Source organism: Nelumbo nucifera, chromosome 5 (assembly GCF_055504915.1).
Source record: "Nelumbo nucifera cultivar China Antique chromosome 5, China Antique-T2T, whole genome shotgun sequence".
Taxonomy (NCBI): Eukaryota; Viridiplantae; Streptophyta; class Magnoliopsida; order Proteales; family Nelumbonaceae; genus Nelumbo; species Nelumbo nucifera.
The window spans coordinates 47,677,421-47,704,532 of NC_142653.1; the positions used below are offsets into that span (position 1 = coordinate 47,677,421).

Genomic DNA, 27,112 nt, shown 5'->3' on the forward strand with positions numbered 1-27,112 from the left:
TCAACGAGGGAAATTCATGGACAATATCATATTTCTTTGCAAAGAAGACTGCTCAGATGTATCACCAACATGATAGAATTCTGAAGGTTCAGATAATAAGCTCACACTCTCTTCTTCTATTGGTAGAACCCATGGTTGTTTTCTCAACCTTTTCAAGTTTTGTAGCTCCATTGCAACTTCTTCCATAGTGGGCCTTTCTTCACCTTTTAGACTGAGGCATCTTTTTGCAACCTTGGCAACTACACAAAGTTCCTCAACATTTTTCTCATCCACAAGTCGATCTTCAATTAGTTCGAAAAGACGGTTTTCATTCATTGATGAAATGAAATATGTAGCCAAGTTTCTTTGTTCTTGTGGTCTTTCAAAAGACAGAGGTTTTTTACCTGTTAAGAGCTCTACAAGAACCACTCCAAAGCTATAAATATCACTTTTCTCTGTCAATTGACTTGTGTGGAAATATTCTGGGTCCAAATATCCCAATGTCCCTTGAACCAATGTGGTTATTTGAGATTGATCCGTAGGAAGTAACTTGGAAACTCCAAAATCAGAAATTTTGGCAAGGTACTTTAGTCTCTAAACAACCATTGTTTTGATGAATATGGTGAAAAAGGGTTCCATTGGAGATATATTCATAAACCTACAAAGGTACTTTAGTCTCTAAACAACATCCCAAGAGTTTTACCACGTTGCGGTGATTAATTTGAGTTAAAATGACAACCTCATTTTGTTTTTGTTTTTTTATTTTATTTAAAAAATTAAAAATAAAATAGTTAAAATTTACAATCATATTAAAAAAGATTCAACCATATTTTTAAAAATATAAAATACCCACATGCATACATATATAAAATATATTAGCAGAGATCCCTAGGGGCCGGGGATCGATTGGGGTCCCCGTGGGGCAGGGAATGCACTCCCCATCCCTATCAAAATGGATGAAAATTTTTCCATCCCCATTCTTGCAGGGAGAAAATCATCCCTATCCCCACTTCATTCAGAGAGAGTCCCCATGGGAATTGGGGAAATGAGAAAAATTGCCATCCCTAAGCTAAATGTAAGTCCTAGTTATCTCTCCCTCTCTTTTCAAGAGAAAGAAAATTTTATTAAGATGAAAGGAAAAAGGGGGAAAAGAATAATACAAATGGGTCAAAGCCCGAGGCTCACTCAAGAACCCAGAACGGAACACACTACTAATCAAAACAAACTGACAACAACAACAAACCAGGAAGGACAATAAAACATTGCTGTAGAAAGCCACATAACCAAAGGAAAATCAAAAAGACCAACAAAGACAGTGATAGACGCATGGCCCAGGTGTGTGACGTGGCGTAGGGAGAAGAGCAGCAGATTTCCTCCCTTTTCTCTTCATTTTCTTGTTAGTTTATTTCTTTTCTATTTCCTTGTAACCTGTACGTAGGAATAGGTCAATAAAGCCAAGGTGTTGGCCTTAGGAAGTAGTCAATTTGGTTAAGTAGTTATTACTTAAGAATAGGTCAAGTTGTTAGTAGTTAAGTAGTTATGTTCCTATGGTTTAGGGATAGGCTAACTACTAGAGAAGCTAATCCCTTAATCAGTGGCTATGTTAGTGGAAAGAAGTTGAGAATTTTCTGTATTTAAACACCACCCATCCAACATGGGAGGGGAGTTGGAAGTTAATAAAATCTTGTGGTCTTATTCTCACCCTAAGCAGAATACTCTATCACTCTAGCTTTGACTGGGACCTATCATTGGTATCAGAGCTAGGCACCATGGCTACTAACAAGGAGAGAATTGAGAGCTTAGAGGCTGAACTTGGAGGCGGGAGTAGCTGATAAGTTCCATCAGCTAGAAGATGCCATCAACAAATTACCGGAAGCTCTACTCTCCAACCGTGCTACATCGACTGCCAACAGCCTTGAATTTAAGGCAAACTCTCCTACCGGGCGTTCTCGCAACATGAGAAAAGAATCTCGAGACAACTCCAAAGTGGGATGATAACTGTTCTCTTCCAAACTAGCCAAATTGGAGTTTCCTCGATTTGCGGGAGATGACCCCACCGAATGGTTCACAAGAGTAGTTCAATTTTTTGAATACCAAGGCACTCTTGAATCTCACAAGGTGTCCTTGGCTTCTTTCCATTTGAAAGGTGAGGCTAATCAATGGTGGCAATGGTTGAGAATATCCTATAAGGAAAAAGGCAAAGAGGTGACATGGGAAAATTTTCAAGAGGAACTTTGGGCAAGATTTGGTCCTACCGAATGTGAAGACTTTGATGAAGCATTGTCAAAGATTACACAGGTGGGCTCCTTACGTAATTATCAAAAAGAGTTCGAACGGCTGGGAAATCGGGTACAAGGGTGGACTCAAAAGGCATTGGTAGGCAACTTTATGGGAGGTCTTAATATTGAAATAGCAGATGGGATTCAGATGTTTAAGCCAAAATCCTTGAACGCTACATGTCAATTCAATAGGACCACTATCGACTCTTCTCCAACGAAACTGAAATCTGCTTCACCAATGAAACGACTCACTTGGACGGAGATGCAAAGGAGGCGTGCTCAAGGCCTTTGTTTTAATTGCGATAAAAAATTTGTACCGGGGCACAAATGCAAAGGGCCGTAGTTGCTGCTTCTTGAAGGAAATTATGACGAAAGTGAGACAGATGACGAAGAGGGAGCTCACACCAACCTTCGACGAGCTATGGAACAAATACATCAAATTGGACCTTGAGGACAAGGTTCCTCTGTAAGACGGGGACAATGATAGACGCATGGCCCATGCAAGTGTGTGACGTGGCGTAGGGAGAAGAGCAACAGATTTTCTCTCTTTTCTCTTCATTTTCTTGTTAGTTTATTTCTGTTCTATTTCCTTGTAACCTGTACATAGGAATAGGTCAATAAAGCCAAGGTGTTGGCCTTAGGAAGTAGTCAATTTGGTTAAGTAGTTATTACTTAAGAATATGTCAAGTTGTTAGTGGTTAAGTAGTTATGTTCTTATGGCTTAGGGATAGACTAACTACTAGAGAAGCTAATCCCTTAATTAGTGGCTATGTTAGTGGAAGGAAGTTGAGAATTTTTTGTATTTAAACACCACCCATCCAACATGGGAGGGGAGTTAGAAGTTAATGAAATCTTGTGGTCTTATTCTCTCCCTAAGCAGAATACTCTATCACTCTAGCTTTGACTGGGACCTATATACAGCCAACCTCGAAACTCTTTAACTGACCTAAGGCCCAAAAACTAAGTGGGACAGAGTGACAACTTACCTCTTCCTCCTCTTCCTTAACCCCTAATTGCCTTCCATCCTCTTAGATCTTCTTTAACTGAATCATCCACATCAAATTCAACAAGCCTTCTTATCTTTCTACATCCTAGAATTCCCCCAAACTTGTATTATATTAACAACCACTTAAGGCTGTTTGGTATCCCACTTTTAAAATCACTTATTATGTTTTTAAGCACTTATTGGGGTGGGAATGTTTGGTAAGCTATTTTTCCCATAAGTGCTTATATTGATACAAATGACAATTTTAGCCCTCACTTCACTTATACATATAAACAATGCTTTTCACATGTCACACTATACATTTCAACTGAGAATCCACATGGACCCACACGTGAATCACCATGTGAACTCAATTAATAACAATAATAATAATAATCATAATAATTGATGATGCAAGTTTTGGCAGTTCCTGACTGGCCGGTGACTCGGATGCTAATTGATAGTGTGCGATCCGAGCGTTCTCTGGTCATCTGGCGACTTCTTGGTGGCTGGTGACTCAGAGGCCGAAGTGGAGGATTTCCACCAGATAAAGACTTGGATGTCGAGCTAACTAGGCTAAGCTAGGGGGTAGATCGGGTGCCGACCTAAGTTGATTGTCGAGCTGTGTAGCTCTTCAGAGAAACCTGCAAGGAATTAATGTCAGAGTGTCCGGGTTGCTTTACCCGTGGTGGGCACTCCGATGCTTAAGTTAGGACTCGGTTGTGCAAGTTGAAAGTATGTATACTAGTAGGCTCGTGAACAAGTAATTGTGCATACCCTGTTCCTTGAGGTCTAAAGTCCTTATATGGTTGAGTTGTCGTCGATCCCACGTACCACACCCAAGATTTCCGGGAGGTCATGCCTAACCGATCAGAGATCCCCAGAGGTAATCGCCATACACATTGACCATCCTCTGGAATATCCGGTATGCGGGCCAACTTCCTAGAGACCTGGGGGTAATAGCATATGCATGCCTAATTTGTTGGCGAGCACATTTCGCAGGTCACTGCCTGGTCCTCAGTCAGGTCGACAAGCCCTCGAGGGAGGTCGTTCCTCGCATCGAGGTCACTTCGGCCAGTGGCGAGGAGCTATAGGTTAGCCCTGAACGAGGTGCTCCTAGCTGACCTAAGTTGTGGTCGAAGTCGCTAGGTCAGAGTAAAAATGAACCGCGATCTGGGACTCCAAATCATCACTTAGGTGGTATTTATGTGTCATTCAGTAGTTCTAAGATGCCATGTGTCACGATGTCATTGCAGGGCCACATCCGCCCTTCATCAATTGCCCCCCACTCCCGAGCTGAGAGTACCTAGGCGAAGGAAGTAGATAGTTCCTTTGGCCTAGAATGACTGTTTGATGAACTCATAGTCGTAAGCATAGGTCTGATTTGCTTCTCAGGTTAGAAGAATCCGAGTGTTAGCAGCCTTACACAGGACCTCGTCGTTTTGATTATCGTGGCACGAGAGTGATCTCATCTGCTCGAGGAAAGGTGGAGCAGATACACGAGGACATCTACCTTATAAGGGATGTGACCATCAAGGGATCTTGCAATCCGACCTATTACCTCGAGTGGAGCTCATTGGGTCACCCTCAAGAAGGGGTTCTATGTGACTACTTTTTCAGGTTGCTCCACCTAAGTAGACTCTAACGTAGCATCATTCAAACTGGTTCTGAAAGAGTATCCAGCAAGTTTGACACAAAGACTAAACCGAGGTGAAAGAGTATCTTGCTTTATCAGGCAACTGGGTCTTATGTGGTGCCGAGGTCTAATAAGCTCGCAACTAGATTGCCCAAGCCGAGGAGGCGATTGGGTCTTATATGGTGTCGAGATCTTTTATCAGTTCGGCACCTTAGCTCTTAGGCTCTAAGAGCGACTTGTGGTCCACTCTACTTATCCTTGATCTTGCCCATGCCAAAGAGTCAATTGCATCACATGTGGTGCCGAGGTCTTTTATTATCTCAGCGCCCTTGCCCTTAGGATATGAGAGCAACTCGCCGTCAACTCTTCTTATCCTTGATCTTGCCCAGATCGAAGAGGCAAATGGGTCTCATGCGGTGTTGAGGTCTTTTATCAGCTTGGCACCCTAGCCCTTAGGCTCTAGGAGTGACTCAGAGTCCATTCTCCTTATCCTTGATCTTGCCCATGCCAAAGAGGTGACTGGGTCTCATGTGGTGCTGAGGTTTTTTATCAATTGGGCATCCTAGCCCTTAGGCTCTAGGAGCGACTCGTGGTCCACTCTCCAAAATATTATTTAGCCAATGTGCGCATTAACCTTTCCGCCTAAAAAGGTGGTCGTTCTGTAGTAACTTCCCATATGGCTGATTCTAAATTGTCTCGTGGGATTATCTTCCTAGGTGAGTGCTTGCAAGACCACAACTATGCACTTCGGACCCCCTTGTGAGGGTTGTTGATACATAAACATGTTATTGTTCGAGGCCACAACTACACTGCATCAGCCTTGTAGTGACGTCGGTCATCCACCCCTACAAGAAGCCACTAGGAGCTCGACCTGCGGGAGAAGCACTATTGACTTTAGGTCGCCAGCTCGCATGGGAGCCTTGGAAGGCTCGACCTACAAGGGCGTCCATGTAATCCATTGGCCGCCTACTCCCATGGGATCTAGGAAGTGCTCGACTTGTAGAAGCAAATTTGCGAAACTAAGCAGAAGAGGCTTCATTCGGTTTTACCGTTGTTGAGTATAAACATAGAATGAGTTGAGGTCGGTGGGGCTTCTTTACAATCTATTGGCTGTCAAACACCGCGGGAACTATGGAGGGCTCGACCTGTAGGGGCGGCCTCACTCCAAGGTGCTTGTCGCCAAACTACTGGTTGTCGAGGTCATTATGTTGTTTACATCGGGCTTCTCCCATTCTCAGATTTGGAAATTATTCCTTCATTTCATAGAACCGCCACACTTCAATCCTAATGGGAACCATTGATGACTCTACCGTGAGGAGAGGGGTGTTCACAAGCCATAGCAGTGTGTTTACATAAGATACTAGGAGTGATGACTTTGGCATGATTGCTACTGATTGTAACAGGGTGGGTCTCAAGGTTCATCATGGACGCCTTTGCCCCCCAGTAATTGATTATTGATTCATGATGTTGGTACTGGTCAAAAATGCCTTTGAGTTCATAAAAATGGAAATTAGAGAGTGAAAACTTAAATCTTTAAAAGGTGAGATCTTAACTTTATAGAAGATGAGCATTTAGTTTTCTAGAAGACGAGAACTTAGCTTTTTGTAGTATCTCTCACAGATGATGCCAGTTCATGATGCAAGTTTTGGCAATTCCCAGCTGGCCGGTGACTTTGATGCTAATTGACGTTGTGCAATCTGAGCGCTCTCTAGTCATCTGGCTACTTCTTGGTGGTGGGTGACTCAAAGGCCGAAGTGGAGGATTTATGTTGGATGAAGACTTGGAAGCTGAGCTGACTAGACTGAGCTAGGGGTAGATCGGGTGCTGAGCTAAGTTGATTATCAAGCTGCATAGCTCTTTGGAGAAACCTGCAAGGAATCAATGTTAGAGTGCCTGGGTTGCTTTACCCGGGGTGGACATTGCGATTCCTAAGTTAGTACTAATGTTGTGCAAGTTGAAAATATGTATACTAGTTGGCTAGTGAACAAGTAATTGTGCGTACCCTGTTCTTGACGTCAGAAGCCCTTATATAGTTGAGTTGTCATCGATCTCACGCACTACACCCAAGATTTTCGGGATGTCGTGCCTAACCGATCCGAGATCTTTGGAGGTAATGGCCATGCATTCTCTAGAATATCCAGTACATGGGCCAAATTCCTAGAAACCTGGGAGTGTCGGCATATGCATGCCGAATTTGTTGGTCAGCACATCTCACAGGTCACCGCCTAGTCCTCGCGTTGAGGTCACTTTGACCAATGACGATGTGCTACAGGTAAGCCCTGAATGAGGTGCTCTTAACTAACCTAAGTTGTGGTAAAAGTCACTATGTCGGAGCGCAAATGAACCACGATCTGGAACTCAAAATCATCACTTAGGTGGTGTCTATGTGTCATTCAACTGTTCTAAGATGCCATTTGTCATGATGTCATTGGAGGGCCTAATTTGCCCTTCATCAATAATAATAAATAATAATCATAATAATAAAATAATAATAATAAATAATAAATAATAATAATAACTATTTGGCACTTCAATGAAACCCCATCCCTAAAAATCATTCTTGCATTATGCAAGTCGCCGCATTTTGCATACATGTCAACTGGTTAGGTTTGATATTGCTACAATTTACAAGATTATGGATTTCTTTTTCGTGATCCAAAGAACCATTTTGTGCACAAGCTGATAATGCACTTGCTACTGTAACTTCATCAGGCTTAAATCCCTCGGACTGCATCTTAGCGAGAGCCTCTAGAGCTTCTTCGCAATATCAATTCTGTGCATATCCAGCAATCAATGAATTCCAGTTCACCAAATTCTTGACTGGAATGCGATCAAAGATCTCTCTCGCCTCCTTGACGTTACTCTTCTTGTAGTAACCAGCAATTATTGACTACCAGGAATAGCAGTTCCGCTGTGGCATCTCCTCAAATAGCTGCCTTGCCGTCTTCAACTGCCCAATCCTCACATATCCATCGATCATCACAGTCCATGTCACTAGATTCCTCATCTCATGTGGAGAGCAATTGAATAAACGCCTAGCAGCAATAATAACCCCATTCCTTGCATATCCATCAATCATCTCTGCCCATGTAACTTCCATCTTCTCTAGCATCCGTTCAAAACTAAATGATGCAGAACCCATGTCACCATTCCTTGAACACCCTCTTATCATTGCATTACATGTCACCAAATTCCTATCAGGCATTTCATCAAATACCCTGTGGGAACCAACTATGTCGCGGCATTTAGAATACATGCTAACCAATGAAGTCCCTATCCCCACATCTGAATCCACCCCAATTGTGATCGACTCAGCATGGAAAGCTTTCCCGGCAGAGACCCACAAGCCTTGAGTAGTAGAGGAATAACACCATAATGGTGGATTCCTTTTGCAGAGAATTTGGATGTAAAGAAGAAGAGCTTCTTCTGGGGCTCCTTGAGAGAGGTACCTTTTTATGACATGAGACCAAGATCCATTAGTTGCTGCCGAGAGGAGAGAGATTTCTTGAGAGGAGAGAGGTTTCTTGCTGCCACTACCCTGTTTTCCATCTCAAGGTGGGAGACGATGAACAGTGACTTCCCTTTCTCCCACGAGGCCACAACCTCCGCTCTCCACTGTTCCATTGTCCACCAGCAACAAAAAGAAATATATTATAGCTAATTATAATTTCATTAAAAATCTCATTCTTAACTATAATTTATAAATTACAATTCTTAAGGTTTAATGTTTTATGGGATGAGAAAGACCCAACTCTCCTATCCAACCATAAAATATGCATTGGCAAAACTTCGATGTGAAAATATAAATAACAATTATTTATTATTCATTTTCAAAAATTATAAAAAATAAATAAACATTATATAATATATTCAAAAGTTAGTTATTAAAGAAGAAATTTCGATTGTTTTGTGGATATGATAGATCATCGATAGATTTATAATACATTCAATCATTGTGATCAAATGATAAAATTTAAATAATTAATTAATTTTTAATTATAAAAATATAAAACTAAAAAGTAATTATTAAAGAAGAAATTTCAATTGGTCTAATAGATCATCCATAGAGTTATAATATATTCAATTGTTGTGATCAAATGATAAAATATAATTTATTATTATTAATTTTTTTAATTTTAAAAATATTCAATTACTCTATGGATATGATAGTTAAATCCATAGGCTCGCTACACCTCCAATACACACCAATATGCCTCTAATAGGATACAATACACCTCATATCGGACATATCATATCAAAATTTTAAACAGGAGTTCTCATTCAACTTGGAAACATATAACAATGTCAAAAACAACTCTAACAGAACTAAAGAAAAAGCTAGAAAACAAAACTTTTGGAATAGGTAAAATCTTCGTGTCACATGTCTCACTGTCCTCTAAAATTTCAGGTTCAAAATAGGAAGGCGCACATCCTACATGGATTTGAGCCGTTTGGGATCTCTCACAAAAGCAGGGGAAGAAACTCTCGGTTTACAGATTGAAGTGCATAAATCTCAATTTACAGATTTGAGCCGTGTAACATTTTACGCTTCCCAGAATAGAAGTCATTATCTCTGTATAGCATGAGGAGGTTAGGAAACAATAAATACATTTTCCTAGCTACTTTTTGAACAAATTACACATAAAAGAAATAAAACAATAAGTACAGTAATTACAAGTAAATCCGTTCCGGGATAAGTCATTGAGCAAATGTGACCGGTGAAGATATGATGAATATCACCTGATGGGGGACCTCTTTTATGATGTGACGAATCCGTTCCTCACAAATGGGCGTCTCACACCCACATCCACGGTGTATTAGGAACATCTCCTGTATATAATAATTAATAAATACGCATGATAAGGTGTGCGTGTGAAGCTCCCGTGAGGCGCTAGGTCCAAGGAGCTGATCGGGTCTCCTTTTATGATACGGGTTGATTGGTTATAATAATAATAAGCGAGAATGACGGTTCAGCCCAGGGTCAGAATTTGTTGGCTCAAAATACATTTAGGGTAAGTGCTAGCTTGAAATTGATGCCAATCTATGGATGATATGAGTGCATAGAGTCTCTTTTTTTGACATTTTGAATGTTTGTAACTCTGCAGTGGAAATCAGAATTCTACATTGAGCCTGTCCGTACTTCTCCATAATAATAATAATAATAATAATAATAATAATAATAATAATAATAATAATAAGGCCTGATAAAACCAAGATACTGCTATGAGTGGGGTGCTCATGAAAAAATTAAAAAAAAAAATTGAAAGACTTAAACCTCCTTTCAAATTTCTATTAAATACTAAACTTCCCATGTCCTTTTAAAAAACACTAAGAGACCTCCCCCATAAATTTATTCCTAACAGAATCATCAAAAGAACTTTTTATCATTACTAATTTTTTAAAATTTTAAAACAGTGGAATAGTTTCTTTGTCCATTCCGTTATCTTCTGTGGTGGCCTATGCTTCCTCAAGTTTTCTTGATGATTTACTGGTTTCTTCCATTGATCGGCCTCTCTTATCTTCTCTCGCTAACGTGTGCATTAATCTCCCCGACTCTGCATTGTTTGTTCTGTCTCTTCATTTGTCTCTTGTAGACGTCTCTGCACTTGCTAATGTATTGAAGGATGTAGCTTGCAGATCAAACTCTGGCCCTTATTTCTGCAAATCTGTGTTCCCCATAATATGAGCAGCAATATTTATGACTACGACTGGTTTTCTGTTTATCACTTTCTTTCAACTTCCAGGAAGTTTTTTGCGCCTGGTTGATGAATACCTCAAGGCTCGATTTGAAAGTAGAAATGTAAATATGTACGGTACAAATACATACAAAACAATACAAAATATAATGTTTTGCACTCTACATGTTTGAATTTGTACTCTTTCCAAATTAAGCCCAAAAATCAGTGGACCTAACACGTTTCCAACTCTGCCTCAACCCCCTCAATCGCTCTGTAATATATATCATGGTTTTTAAAAACAAACGGTGACTGAACCGGTCAGGGGTCCAGTTACCGGTTTGAATGGTCCGGCCGTTCGATTTGAACGGCTGGTCCATTCTGACAAAAAAAATAAAAAAGTTTAATAAAAATATTGGAGAACGGACAAAACCGTTTGAATAGTACGAACGATTAACCAGCCGGTTCAGAGGTTTGCTGAGCAAAATCAATGGTTTTGGAGGAAAAAACAATTTTGGTGGAAAACGGAACCCCGGTTTTTCCGGTCCGACCATCCGGTCCAATCCGATTTTAAAAACAGTGATATATATAATGCTAGCAAGGAAAAGAAGTTTGCTGCATTGAATAATATTTTTTTTTTATTTTTCATAGCATCATAGAAATGTTATTGAAAAAGGTGGAGAAGAGTTTCAGACTGACAAATTAAATTGAATTCAGTTTAGATGATGAACATGCAACTCTACTTACGGAATTGGATGCAATACAAAGCTAAAATAACATTCAATGGGTCCCCCCTCCATTTGTTCGCTTTGTGTTGATTAATTAGTTGATTGTGACGTGCAAGAGGGGAGAGAAAACAAACCTAAAATTTTGGGTGTTTGTGGCATTGAAACCAGTCCCTTGCTAATTTGCTCGGAGGTAGTTGGAAAGTAGTTAGTATATTGGAATATATGTATGGAATAAATTTTACTGATCTATAATCTTAAAACAAATGGCTTAAAAAATTATAATATCAAAAAAAATAAAACACTAATAATTAAACCATTTCAGGATCAATTCACTAATTAATCAAACCATTGATATTGTAAATCCATTATACCAATTTGGATCATCGAAGGCTCAGATTTAGGGGCGGAGGCATGACCGCCGGCTTAGGCCCTAAGACCGCCCGCTTATGTCCAAGGCGGTCTACAAAGTTGCCGCCTTAGATCTGGACCGCCGGCTTAGGTTTAAATCATCGCAGCTTGAAGCCTTCGGATTATGTGGCGGCAGTTATGACCGCCGGCGTAGGTCCTAAATGACCGCCACTTTAGTTTCTCTCAATAATCCTCCCATTTTTAGGTGGTGGTTCAAACCGCCGGCAGATGTTTCTAACCGCTTCCTTAGATCCTATTTATGGCTATGCTGGCGGTCAATAAGATTGCCGACTTAGAAATTTTTTTAATAGTACTTTACCATATTTTTGTTTATACCTTTTATATTATATTTTTCATTGCTTTATGAGTCATGCTTGATGCAAATCCATCCATCAAAACTTAAATTTATATAAAAATGCAATTTGAAACAATATCTATTAAGTGGAAGATTAATTACTATAATATCTAAAATTTATTTAAATACAAAATGCAATTGTTAAAATACAAAAATTAAAAAAAATCAAATTCTCAAATAATGTAGTGCATCTCTGAATGCATATTCATTTTTAAATTGAACAAGCTCTCCCCTTCACTCTCTCTACAGAAGCTCTAAGTCTTTGAGCGAAGATGTGGTTGTGACAAATGCACAACCATTTGTCAAATCACTTTCATTGACTTGACTGAAGTCTTTTCTCCTTTTTCTTTTTTTAATGGGCAAAATTGACTTGAAGTCTTGAACGAGCTATTAGCTATCTAATAAATTGGACAGCACCCTTTCTCCGGTTCGCTTTGTGTTGATTAATTAGTTCAGTGAGACGTGCAAAGAGGGGAGAAAAAACAAAACTAAAATTTGTAGCATTGAAACCAGTCCCTTGGCAATTACTTGGAAGTAGTTGGAAAATAATATGGGAATATATGTATGGAATAAATTATACTGAACTACAATCTTAAAACAAATGGCTTAATAAATAATAATATCAAAACAAATAAAACACCAATAATTAAACCATTTCTAAATCAATGTATTAATCAATCAAACCATTGATATTGTAAATCCGTTTATACTAATTTGGATCGTCCAACAAATGAAATGCTCAGATTTAATCTAATCATTGATTTGGGTTGTTCAAATAACATATCAAATTCAAGATCTAACCATTCACCTGGACTATTCAAATGGTACGCAGAGAATCAGTTCGAAGCCCTAGTAACGGACTGCAAACAAGTCCTTCAACCCAAAGTCACCAGCGGCAGCCCGAGCCTCTACTTGGGCCTACCACGCTCGGTAACACCGAGGCCAGCATCACCAATGTCAAGTCGGCGAAGAAGCGAAGGCGCCACCGAGTTCGCCGAACTGCAACCTACCACCTGCACGAGCTGAAAGGCAAGGAAGAAGTAAGCTCAGATGAAGTAAAAGTTACCCCGCTCCTCTCAGTTCCTTCTCCCCTGTCTCCAGAACTACTGGTCGTCCCCATGCCGAAGGACTTCAAGCTTCCCCCCTTGGATAAGTATGACGAGTCGTTTGATCCGAACGACCACGTTGATGCCTTCTAGTCGCAGATGCATCTAGCGAGGGCCAGCGAATCTTGCATGTGTGTGGCTTTCTCCACCACCTTCAAGGGAGTAGCTCGTACCTGGTATAGGAATCTCACACCCGGATCGATAAAAAGCTGGGTGCAGTTCGTGCAAATCTTCACTTCTCATTTCGTTACTAGCAAGCGATGCTCGAGAACCCAGGAGAGTCTCCTTAGCGTGGTCCAGAGAGAAGGGGAGTCCATCCGGAGTTACATCAAGTGATTTAATGACACTTGATTACAGATACCCGACCTAGACCCTGCGGTGCAGCTTACGGCCGCTAAAAGAGTTATCACGCACAAGGAATTTAAGTGGCATGTAGTTGTGAACCAGCCCAAGACTGTGACCGAGTTCCTTAAGCTCGCGGATCAGTTTATAGGGACAGAGGAGGAGATCAACCAGAAGAGCGAGCATGCACCCGAAAAAAGGAAAGCAGAGTCCTCAGCTCATGGGGACAACAAAAAGAAAAAAGATTTAGCTCGAGAGGCGAAACTAGGTCAATCCCTCCGAGCTCCTCCACCGGAGAAAGGGAACTATACACCCCTCAACACTAAGCGGACCGAGATCCTTAAGGCGGTCAAGGACGCCCCATAGGGACCATGGTCACAGTACCGAAAACTGTAAGAATCTCCACGACGAAATAGATGAGCTCATCCGTTGCGGATACCTAAGGAATTTTATACAGGACAACAATAATAATAATAATAAAGCAGGACGGCAAGGAGAGCAAAGCAGAGAGGCTCCCGAGTCCAGTAGCAGGCAAGCAGAGCAGACACAGCGGCAACCTCCCGAAGAAAGGCCGGTTCGGGGCACCATCCACATGATCATCAGAGGCTCGATCGTCGCGGGCTGCACTTCGGTCGTAGCTTGGACACCAGCCCGTGAGATCGGGAGGGAGGAACGGAACCCTCCGAAGCGGCCAAGGATAGAAGACCCAATCTTCTTTACTGAGGACGACGCGTGCGGGATTGAAGTCAGGCGTGTCTGTTAGACAGTTTTGTATGCCCTTAGCTTCAATCAGAATGATGTACTTTATGAGTTTATTGTAAATGAATAAAAGTGCATATTTGATTCATGTTCCCTTGCTATGTTTCTGTGTAATACCCTTAAACTGGACACTTAATGAGACTCGTGTTAGTTTAGAATGTTCACATCCAGTGAGTCGGTCTGGGAGACCTATCTTGATAAGCCTGACACTGTGGTGCCACCAAGTCGGTTGGGATGGCCTGTCTCATCTGCCAGGGTGAGACCCTAGGCACATACAGTGTAGGATTAATTGAACCTTTGAACTGGACCAGATTTCCAGTATTACCCTAGACCTTGGAGATTGATGGGCAAAACTGGAAAGTTACACCCGACCCCTAGACTCGATTTTGATACTGCACTAGGTGTTGGATTGGGCTGTCTTTGATGTACCAATCAGTGAGATCCTTAGTGGGGGTCAAAACCTGGGTATGTTGGGATAGTCTGAGAATTCATCTGAATGGGTGATCATAGTGATAAGATCAACCCCTTTGTCGGACAAAGGTAATGATCGGGGATGCACTCTCACTGATTGAAACCAAGACTGCCGGCAGCCGATTTCAATCGTTGAGAGTTGTTTTGCAAAGTATATTTTATATGAGATATAAAAGTATATATATTATGGTTTCTAAAATGTTTGCAAGAAGGTTTTAATTCCCGAGATCCATATAAGTAGAGAGTGCAACACTGTTCCTTGTAACCGAGGGAGAGGTCCTCTCTTGTCGAGCAGTGTTTGATCATTATGGAATGAGAGGTTAAGTGTAAGACCATTGAGGATAATACCTGATGGGCAAATCTTGCATCTGCCCACAGTCCTTGGGTGTTACAAGGTGATTTGGCCCAGGGACCACTTAGGATAAGTGTTGGGTCCATAGAGCCCATTTGATGGGTTTCAGGGGGTGCACTGTCCATAACAATGTATTCGGCCAGGCCTTGTAACAAAGGCTGGGCTGAACCCATGTGGTTGATGTGTAGATCAATTCTTGAGTCCCACGCCATACAAGGAAGCCCAATTGGGCAGCAGTTAGGAAGGTTAAGTGAGCACATAAGCTTAATGGGCCTAAAGCCCATTTCGAATTGGGTTATTTAATTAGTTAATTGTGGGGCGAATTCTGAGATGGATTAGTAGATAGGATAGGGTCTTAACCCTATCCACTCAGAGAGTCCAGATCTGAATATAATTCAAATCTTAAAACCTCCTAATGAGATTAGGAGAAGGCTGATCTAATCTACAGATAAGATAAGGGTTTATCCTTATCACCTAAAGAGAGGTCTGATCCAAATATGATTTGGATAAGCAGCTCCTAATTGGATTAGGAGCTGATCCTTTGGGTTTTACAAAAGAAGGAAGGGGCGGCAGCCTTTAGAAGAATGAGATATTCACATCCTCTTTAGTGCTGAAAACACAAAAGAAAGAATTAAGCAACCTTGTAGAATTCTTTCTTGCTGCCTCCTTGTTCTTGCCGCCCTGTTTGCCAGTTCGATCTCCAGTTGTGAGAGAAGTCAAGATTCGATCTTGACATCAGTTCATTGAGAAAGAATTGATAGGAAGTTGTGCTCACGTGCCATCCTGTTGTTTCTTGCGAAGGACATAATTCTTGGAGAAGAATACTGTTGATTCTGCTCCATCCTACATTGCACCATCTTTAGTGGGAGCAGTCTTTGGATCCTTCATTGGGCGTGAACACTTCCGTTGGGAGATATTATTTCTCCGTATCAGGTATAATCCTCTCCTACTCCTTTTGGTTAAGATCTGGTTCAGTTTATGGTTCAAGATTGATCATTGAAAATATGATTTTCTAAATAGGGAATGCGATTCTCAGTTGAAAGGGAGAGAAAAATTTTTGAAATCCGCCCCTTTATTCCGCAAGATTTGGGTGTCCATACGATGGATCTCTCATCCCTTCAGTGGCATCAGAGCCATGGTTCAAATCTTGAACCAATTTGTTTCATATCTGAACCTGCGCAAATGGGCAGAAGGCGTTCTACCCGATTTGCTCAGATTTTGGGTTTTGGGAAATTTGTTCCGAAAATTAATGGGCGAATAATCTGAAATTAATTTTATATAAATCCGATTATTGTTTAGAATTATTCTTTATGATTTTCTTGATTTATGGGTTGTTCGTACAAGAGGAGATCGAAATCTTGATTTGCGCAGGGAACCTGCGATTTTGTAGATTATGGATTATTTTATTACATTTGGTCAATAAAATAATTTTTTTTTTTATTTTTTGGACTGAATGTATAGGTATTCGATCTGATGTAATTATTATTAGAAATTAGGATTTCTATTTATTTTATTTTGGATCGAAGATGGCGGTGCAGAAAAGGAGAACTCGCAGAGGAGGAGATTTCGCAGATGGGAAAAGCGCTATCTGCGATTTGCAGTTTGTGAAACTGCAACCTGTGATCTAACCTCTGTTTTGCAGGAAGGATTGTGCGAACAGCCCTGAAAGACTGATTCTTGATTGCTCTTTTATCAGCATTTAATTTCAGATTATTTTCTTGAATTAAAGATTTAATTAAAGATCAAACCCTAGACCCATTCGAACCAAGATTGGTTCAAATTGTTTGGACCGAATCTAGGGTTTAATCAAGGCTGAAAGTCAGCCCTAATTTTCCCACTAATGGGCCTGAGGATCGATGTTTAATTAAATGGTTAATTCGGCCCAACCTGTAAAGGCCCAGTTTTAAATAGTTAAAACTGCTAAAAGCCCACTTAACTCTTAAAGCTATATGGGTCGAACCAATCAACCCTAATTCGGCCCATATACCTAGATAATATTAATGGTTAATATTATGGATTCAAAATGGGCTTCAAATGGGCTTTACAGATGATTAATTGATCGGATCAATTTTATCCTTGCATGTGATGTTTGGATGTGTGATGTGCTACGTACATGGGCCATAACTGCTTGGTCCATGCTCTTTCAACAGTGGCTCTTGCGCACACCATGGCTGAATGCACATCATTGCCATGGTGTCCCTTTTGGTTATTGGATGACCTCCCTCAGTGGTGGGCCCCACACCTTATGGAGATGTTACGTGCGAAACCCTAGCCGATTAAGGCCCACCAAAATTTGGCTTTATGAAAGTCAGTGGGAGCCACTTTGGTTTGACCTAGATTATACTAGGGCGTAATTAACTGTTCCCTCCAGTTAATATGAGTGCATGTGATAGGGAGATTTATATGATGAAGTCTCTAAAGGCCTTCCATCATTAGCATGAGGATGGGTCCTTCAGTAATGAGGAAACACACTAGAAAATGGGCTATCCATTTGTTGTTAGGCTTGTCTGAGTGTTTCATAAGATGATAAGGGCGTCATAGACCGATGTGGGAGGGGCTTCACTAGAAAATGGGAACTCTCTCACGGTACCTTGGCGTTCACGAGGATGAAGTGTAAGCACTCACTGGACAGAAAGGTTTACCTGAAAACAGCTCTGAACCTTGTCTAACAGAGGCCAAAGGGAAAACTCATATGATGAGTGGATATGATCCTTCACAGAAAGGTGGTGGGGTTATGCAGCTGAAACAGTTGGTTCCATGCATCCTATGTGATTTCCCACATTTCCAGAGACAACCCATAGTCTTTGTCACTGAGAAAAGAGGGAAATCTCAGAGATGATTAAATGGAAATGGAACGTAGATTAAAATCCATATCTATGAAATGAACATGAATCAAATATGGTTGTGGACTGATGTTTGCTCTTTTATCAGAAAATGGCAAATGAACAATTTGCAAAATTGCTTGATGACAACAAGTTGAAGGGCCAAAATTATGCCAACTGGTACAGGAACCTTATGTTGGTCTTAACCTCTGAAAAGTTGGATAAGGTAGCCAAGAATCCTGCCCCGGATCGTCCGGGAGATAGGGCTTCCGAGGCCCGGAGAAGAGAATACCAAGAATGGGAGGAGAAAAACTCCCTTGCCTGCTGCTATATCATTGCCTCTTTGGACAATCCAATTCAAAGGCAGTTCGATCAGATCGAACTTGCTAAGGACGTATTGGACAATCTGAAGACAATGTACGAAGAGCATAATCGTTCTACTCGGCAGAAGGTCTTGAAACAATTCATGACCGCGCAGATGTCCAAGGGCCAACAAGTTCACGACCATTGTCTCCGGATGATGGGCTATATCAACGAACTGGAGGCTCTTGGATCCGGGCTAGATCTGGTAACACAGATCGATGTTATTCTCAACTCTCTGCCTCCATCCTTTAATCCATTCATCATGAACTACAACATGAACAAGCTGAACGTCAGCTTGCAGGAACTCAGCAATATGTTGCAAAGGGCCGAAGAATTGATTAGAAAGGATGAGCCCATTGCCATGCTTGTTGAAACTGGCAAATCGGGCAAGAAAATGAAGGCAAAGAGAAAGCCCCAGAAGAAGGCTACTAAACCCAAGAAACAGAGGAAGGACAAGGCATCAGATGCCTGTCAATTTTTGCAAGAAGACCGACCACTGGAAAAGGAACTGTCCTGCCTACCTGGAATCCAAGAAAGGTAATTTCGAAACTTTTGTTATAGAAACCAATCTATTGATAGCTTCTGCACCCTGGTGTATTGACTCTGGGGCTTCAACTCATGCGTGTAACTCACTACAGGGGTTCAAGGTAAGCAGAAGGCTGAGTGAAGGAGAAGTCACACTCTACTTGGGGACTAATGCAACTGTTGCAGCCGCGACCATAGGAACCGTGGAGTTATTTTTTAGAGAATGAACAATTGTACTGAAAGATTGTCTTTATGTACAAAATTTAAGGAGAAATTTGATTTCTATCTCAAAACTGTGTGCAGATGGTTATTCTGTCTTCTTTAGTAATACGATTACTATTAAAAGAAATAACAGATTCATCGCATACGGGGAACTGGAGAATGGTCTCTATGTTCTACATCCTTCTCTAGAAACTAACATAACCGAAACCACGTCGGCTGAAATCCCCAAGAAGAGAGCCTGTGATACAGTTAATCCCACGTGTCTGTGGCATTACCGACTTGGCCACATCGGTGTTGACCGAATCACAAAGTTGGTAAGGATGGTCCTTTGGATTTTCTAACTGTAGAAGATCTTCCCACTTGTGAGCCTTGCCTGCAAGGCAAGATGACAAAACGGCCATTTAACGGTAAGCCTAAAAGATGTACAGGCACACTCGACCTTATACATACTGATGTATGTGGTCTCCTGAGTGTTACGACACGTAATCAACACATGTACTTCATCACCTTCACCGATGATTTTTTACGATATGGTTACGTGTACCTAATGAGACACAAGTCTGAATCCTTTGAAAAGTTCAAAGAGTTTAGGCAAGAGGTCGAGAAACAGTTAGGGAGAGAAATTAAAGCCCTTCGATCAGATCGAGGTGGCGAGTATCTCTCTGACGAATTCAGGGACTACTTGAAGGACAATGGGATAGTATCACAGTTAGCTCCTCCCGCTACACCACAACTTAACGGTGTTTCAGAGAGGAGGAATAGGACCTTATTGGATATGGTCCGGTCACTTCTCATACACTCAGAGTTACCCACATCCTTTTAGGGCTACGCATTAGAGACTGCGATTTACATGCTGAATCGGGTTCCAACCAAATCGGTTTCGAACACTCCATATGAAATTTGGACCGGAAAGAAACCAAGTGTCAGACACTTGTAGACTTGGGGGTGTCTAGCACACGTTAAAAGAACGAGTGCAGACAAGTTGGAATCCAAGACCAGCTGTTGCCTATTTGTAGGCTACCCAAAAGGCTCTGTAGGTTACCTATTCTATGACCCAAGTGAGCAGAAAGTGTTCTACAGTCGAAATGCACAATTCTTGGAAACCGATTACATCCTGGACACCCATCGTCAGGAAGTTGTTCTTAAAGAGGAGAGCTCAGGAGCAGTGGGAGATGCCCCACAAGTTCCAAGTAGTGACCAACCTAGAAGATCCACTCGGGTATCCAGGCCACCAGTCCGTTATGGTTATGACCAGGATAGTTACCTGGTGGAAACCATGACTAGTGAGGAGGATCCCGTGACTTACGCAGAAGCTATGTTGGACATAGATTCTCAGAAGTGGGTGGAGGCCATGAGAGAAGAGATGGACTCAATGGAGACAATGGAGTCTGGACTCTAGTAGATCCGCCCTCCGGGGTAAAAGCAATCGGTTGCAAATGGATTTACAAGAGGTAGAAGGGCCCCGATGGTAGGGTTGAGACCTTCAAAGCTCGTCTGGTGGCAAAAGGGTACACTCAGAAAGAGGAAGTACCACATACCACGGGAGATTGTTGGTAGAGGGGACGTCCTGATTCAGAAGGTAGCGTCAACGAAAAATGTAGCAGACCCATTGACGAAGCCACTAACACAAAAAGTGTTTGAGAAACACGTGGAAAGCATGGGACTCCGACTTGTACCTGATTGGACCTAAGTGCAAGTGGGAGCTGTTAGAAAGTTTTGTATGCCCTTAGCTTCAATCAGAATGATGTACTTTATGAGTTTATTGTAAATGAATAAAAGTGCATATTTGATTTATGTTCCCTTGGTATGTTTCTATGTAAAACCCTTAAACTGGACACTTAATGAGACTCGTGTTAGTTTAGAATGTTCACAGCCAGTGGGTCGGTCTGGGGAGACCTATCCTAATAAGCCTGACACTGCGGCGCCACCAAGTCGGTTGGGGTGGCCTATCTTAGTTGCCAGGGTGAGACCCTAGGCACATACAATGTAGGATTAATTGAATCTTTGAACTGGACCAGATTTCCAGTATTGCCCTGGACCCCTAGACTCGATTATGATACTGCACTAGGTATCGGAATGGGCTGTCTTTGATGTACCAATCAGTGAGATCCTTAGCGGGTGTCAAAACCTGGGTATATTGGGACAGTCTAAGAATTCATCTGAGTGGGTGATCATAGTGACAGGATCAGCCCCTTTGTCAAACAAAGGTAATGATCGGGGATGCACTCTCACTGATGGAAACCAAGACTGCCGGCAACCGATTTCAATCGTTGAGATTTGTTTTGCAAAGTATATTTTATATGAGATATAAAAGTATATATATTATGGTTTCTAAAATCTTTGCAAGAAGGTTTTAATTCCCGAGATCCATATAAGTAGAGAGTGCAACACTGTTCCTTGCAGCCGAGGGAGAGGTCCTCTCTTGTCGGGCAGTGTTTGATCATTATGGGCTGAGAGGTTAAGTGTAAGACCATTGAGGATAATACCTGATGGGATAATCTTGCATCTGCCTACAGTCCCTAGGTGTTATAAGGTGGCTTCGCCCAGGGACCACTTAGGGTAAGTGTTGGGCCCATAGAGCCCATTTAATGGGTTTCAGGGGGTGCACTGTCCATAATAGTGTATTCGGCCAGGCCTTGTAACAAAGGCTGGGCCGAACCCAGGTGGCTGATTTGTAGATCAATGCTTGGGTCCCATGCCATACAAGGAAGCCCCAACTGGGTAGCAATTAGGAAGGTTAAGTGAGCACATAAGCTTAATGGGCCTAAAGCCCATTTCGAACTGGGTTATTTAATTAGTTAATTATGGGGCGAATTCTGAGTTGGATTAGCAGATAGGATAGGGTTTTAACCCTATCCACTCAGAGAGTCCAGATCTGAATATGATTCAGATCTAAAAACCTCGTAATGAGATTAGGAGAAGGTTGATCTAATCTACAGATAAAATAAGGGTTTATCCTTATCACCTAAAGAGAGGTCTGATCCAAATATGATTTGGATAAGCAGCTCCTAATTGGATTAGGAGCTGATCCTTTGGGTTTTACAAAAGAAGGAAGGGGCGGCAACCTTTAGAAGAATGAGATATGCACATTCTCTTTAGTGCTGAAAATATATAAGAAAGAATTAAGCAACCCTGCAGAATTCTTTCTTGCTGCCTCCTTTTTCTTGCCGCCCTGTTTGCCAGTTCGATCTCCAGTTGTGAGAGAAATCAAGATTCGATCTTGACATCAGTTCTTTGAAAAGAATTGATAGGAAGTTGTGCTCACGTGCCATCCTACTGTTTCTTGCAAAGGACAGAATTCTTGGAGAAGAATATTGTTGATTCTGCTCCATCCTACACTACGCCATCTTCAGTGGGAGCAGTCTTTGGATCCTTCCTTGGGCGTGAACACCTTCGTTGGGAGATATTAATTCTCCGTATCAGGTATAATCCTCTCCTACTCCTTTTGGTTCAGATCTGGTTAAGTTTATGGTTCAAGATTGATCCTTGAAAATATGATTTTCTAAATAGGGAATGCGATTCTCAGTTGAAAGGGAGAGAAAAATTTTTGAAATTCGCCCCTTTATTCCTCAAGATTTGGGCGTCCATACGATGGATCTCTCATCCCTTCAGTGTCTTCATCGACTCTGGGAGCTCGGTCGACATCCTCTTCAAAGTAGCATTCGATAAGCTACAGCTCCGAGAAAGCGACCTCCGGCCTGCAAGTACTCCCTTGGTGGGCTTCAGCGGAGAAGAGGTCAGACCCCTAGGAAGGGTTACTGTGCCCATAGAGGTCGGCGCTTGGCCCAGCATTGTGAGACTTAACCATGACTTCTTGGTGGTCGCGACTCCCTCCCCGTACAATGCCATAATAGGTCAGCCCATCACCCATGCGCTACGGGCGGTGGTCTCCACCTATTATCTAACCATGAAGTTCCCTACGGACTTCGGAGTTGGTGCGGTGCGAGGCGATTAGCTCGAGTCTCGCAAGTGCTATGTCGCTACCCTGAAAGGGAAAATGAAGCTAACAAATGACCTCAAGTTGGAGCGACCTGCAGAGCAGAACGAGGAGTGGGTCGCGCCAATAGAAGAAACTGTCTTCATCCCCACCTTGGTAGAAGACCCGACTCAGACAATCTAGATCGACGCTTCGATCGAGGAGCCCCTACGGTCCCAGTTGGTAAGGTTTTTGCTTAAAAATTTAGATGTTTTTGTATGGTCCGCGACAGAAATGCCCGGCATAGACCCCAGCATCATCACTCACAGGCTGAATACTAATCCTGTAGTTAGGCCCATTAAACAAAAGAAACGCAACTTAGCCCTGAAGTGCTGGAGAGTAGTCAATGAGGAGGTTGGGAAGCTCTTCGCAGCCAACTTTATGAGGGAGGTCCATTACCCAAGCTGGGAAGCCAACCCTGTCCTGGTAAAGAAGGCCAACGGTAAATGGTACGTGTGCGTCAATTATACTGACCTCAATCGAGCTTGCTCGAATGATCGCTTCCCACTCCCCAAGATTGACCGCCTGGTGGACGCGACCTCAGGGCACGAGTTGCTGAGTTTCTTGGATGCCTACTTGGGCAATAACCAGATCCGGATGAACCCCGCTGACAAGGAAAAAACGGCTTTCATAACCTAGCTTGGCCTGTACTATTATAAGGTCATGCCCTTTGAACTGAAAAACGCTGGGGCCACCTTCCAAAGACTTGTAAATAAATTGTTTGAGCCATTGATCAACAAAAAAAGTGGAATGTTATGTAGACAACATGGTCGTCAAAACACAGTTCTCCAATGACTTAATAAAAGACTTACATTCTGTTTTTGAAATTTTGCGTAAATTCAACATGAAGTTAAACCCGAATAAGTGTGCTTTTGGTGTCACCTCGGGCAAATTCCTAGGGTACAACGTTAACCAATGGGGCATTGAAGCCAACCCGGACAAAATTAAGGCTATCCCAGAGGTTGAACGACCGCATAGCCACTTTGAACCGCTTCATGTCTAAATCAGCAGATCGCTGCCTGCCCTTCTTCAAGGCAATTAAAAACAAAGGCTTCGAATGGACCAAAGAATGTCAGCTCGCGTCCGACGAGCTCAAAAAGTACCTAGCTAGTATCCCAGTCCTAACCCGACCCGAGGAGGGTGATGTTTTGGAGTTGTACCTCTCCATTAGTGACGAGACGATCAGCTCGGTACTAATAAGGGAGGTAGATCGGGTCCAACGACCTATCTACTATGTCAGCAAAGTGTTACAAGGAGCAGAGACGAGGTACCCCGAGATCGAAAAGTTGGCGTATGCGGTAGTCATTGCAGCCTGCATGCTCCGCCCATACTTACAAGCTCATACTGTCATCGTCCTCACCAACAAGTCTCTGAAGCAGGTCCTACTTAAGCCCGAGGTCTCCGGTAGGTTGATGAAGTGGGTTATCGAGCTCAGTGAATATGACATCCAGTACAAGTCACGAACCGCCATCAAGGCGCAAGCCTTAGCAGACTTTATTGCGGAATGCACCTTCGACACTGAAGTCCCCAGACCGGTTGAGCTCGAGCACCGTGAAGTAGCATATAGCATGGAATCTCTCCTGGTTAGGCCGAAACCGAGCTGGGATGAGGAACCCTGGATCCTTCACGTAGATGGCTCGTCAAACCAGTAGGGTAGCGGGGCCAGAATTGTTCTTAACGGGTCGAGCTGCGTAAAACTGGAGTGCGCGTTGCGCTTTGAGTTTGCAGCGTCTAATAACGAAGCCGAGTACCAGGCACTGTTGGCCGGGCTGGCTCTAGCGAGCGAAGTGAAGGCCAAGCACCTCGTCATCTGCAGCGACTCTCAGCTTGTGGTCAACCAAGTCATGGGCGAATATGAAGCTCGTGAACCAGCCATAGTCGCCTACCTAGCTAAGGTCAGAGAAGTTCTGCTCAACTTCCAGTCACACTTCATCCAGTAAATCCCGAGGTCAGAGAACACTGAGGCCGATCCCCTTTCTCGACTGGCCAGCACAAGCGGTAATACAATGAGAACCATGTTCATAGACAACCTGCCTCGGCCTAGCATTCTCGGGAGGGGGGGGGGAGTGGGGGCAGAGGAGGTCGCTCCTGTCGTACAAGCAGTGCCGAGCTAGATTGATCCGCTCATGAGAATGGGACCCTCCCTATAGATCGTAATGCTGCAAGAAGGGTAGAGCGTCAGGCGGCCAAGTATGTCATAATAGACGGCCGCCTGTATCGAAAGTCTGCTGCTTGCGACCTTCCAAAGCCGAGCTTGAAAACCGCGACACTCATGAAGGCCTGTGCGGTGGATACTTGGGGGCAGAGCCCTCGCTCAGAAAGCATTACGACAAGGATATTACTGGTCGACGATTAAGGCAAATGCGATCGAGCTCGTTAGAAGATGTGATAAGTGTCAGAAGCATGCCAACATTCATCACCAGCCTGTCGCTGACCTGAAATACCTCACCAACCCGTGGCCCTTTGCACAGTGGAGGATCGATGTACTCAGACCATTCCCGCCAGTGACAAGGTAGAGGAAGTTCCTGGTGGTAGCGGTTGATTACTTTACGAAGTGGGTTGAAGTTGAACCTCTTGCGACGATCACAACGCAAAATGTATAAAACTTCTTATGGAAGAATGTAGTGTGTCGCTTTGGACACCCCGGGTACATATTTCGAACAATGGCAAGAAGTTCGATGATATAAAATTTCAAGACTAGTGCAAGGACATGCGGATACAACAAAACTTTACTTCGGTAGCGCACCCTCAAGCGAACGGCCAAGCAGAAGTCACGAACAAGGTCATCCTCCATAGATTGAAGGCATGCCTTGACTGAGCTAAGGGACTATGGGTAGATGAACTACACAGCATACTATGGGCTTACCGGACCATGGAGAAGACCGCAACAGGCGAGACCCCCTTCAACTTCACCTATGGCACCAAAGCCATCATTCCAGTCGAGATCGAGGTTCCTACGCTATGTCTGGAAGCGTATAACGACAAGGCAAATGACGACGAGCTACGCACCAACCTCGACCTTCTGGACGAGGTATGGGACCTCGCATACATCAGGACCGCAACTTACTAGCAGAGAGTAGCTTGGTACTACAACGCCAGGGTCAAGAAGTGGAATCTCCGCATCAGGGACCTGGTTCTCTGCAAAGTTATGGTACCTGAGCCCGATGTTGGTAAGCTCGGGCCTAATTGGGAAGGACCCTACCGAGTAAAGCGGGTATTCAGGGAAGGAACGTACGAGCTTGTGACCCTAGAGGGAAAGTCAGTGCCTCAAGCATGGAATATTGTCAACATAAGGCAATATTATCCATAAGTACCGAGCGGAGTGGACTATAAGTCGCTCCTTGAGACTAAGGGCTGAAATGCCGAACTAAGGAAAGACCTCGTCGTCACAAGACCCAGTTGCCTCCCCGGCATGGGCAAACTCTAGGAGAGGATCATAAGTCACTCCTCCAGCCTAGGGGCTGAAATACTATGCTGACGAGGAACCTCGGCAGCTTGATTGCTTGTGCAATTCGAAACGATTAATTATCCCGGCTCGCTGCCAGCTCGACAACTCGGTAGCTTAGGTGACCTATAACTTGAATGAAATAGCTGTTTTTAAATGAAACTAGTAGTTTAACAAGGAAAATTGTTCTTACATAACGAAAGAAAAAAAAAACCAGGCCTAACGGCTCGAGAGAGTACATTAGAGAAAGAAAACAAGAAGGGAAAACCGAGCTCATTCGCCCGGGAACAAGAACTTTGGAGAATCACGCAGAAGAAGAAAAAAGAACAGCCGGCCTCAAGGATCCATCGCCTCCACGTCCTCGTCGGTCTCATCCAGCAAGTTGGGCTCCTCCTCCTCCGTTGCGTCCGCCGTCTCCAGGGTAGGCCCTTCATCATTATGCCATCTAGGTTAAGGTCAGAGAACTTTTTCCAGACCAGCCAATAGCAAAGCTTGAACCCTGAGCGGTAGGACTTCATTGTCGTACTCGACCTGGAGGTGTTGGAACTGTGGGGACTCTTTGAAGCGATCCACCACCTTGACACACTCTTCCTCCACCATGGCATCAAAGGTCCTGGCCCGCTCCTGCAACGTGGCCTCCAAGCCCTGCACCTGCTGGCGTAGGAGCTCCCTCTCCTCGGCCAT

At 43.0% G+C, this 27,112-nt stretch overlaps 1 pseudogene; it reads right to left on the reverse strand.

Moving 5' to 3' along the window:
- Nucleotides 1-27,112, reverse strand: LOC148791549 (pentatricopeptide repeat-containing protein At3g21470-like; annotated as a pseudogene).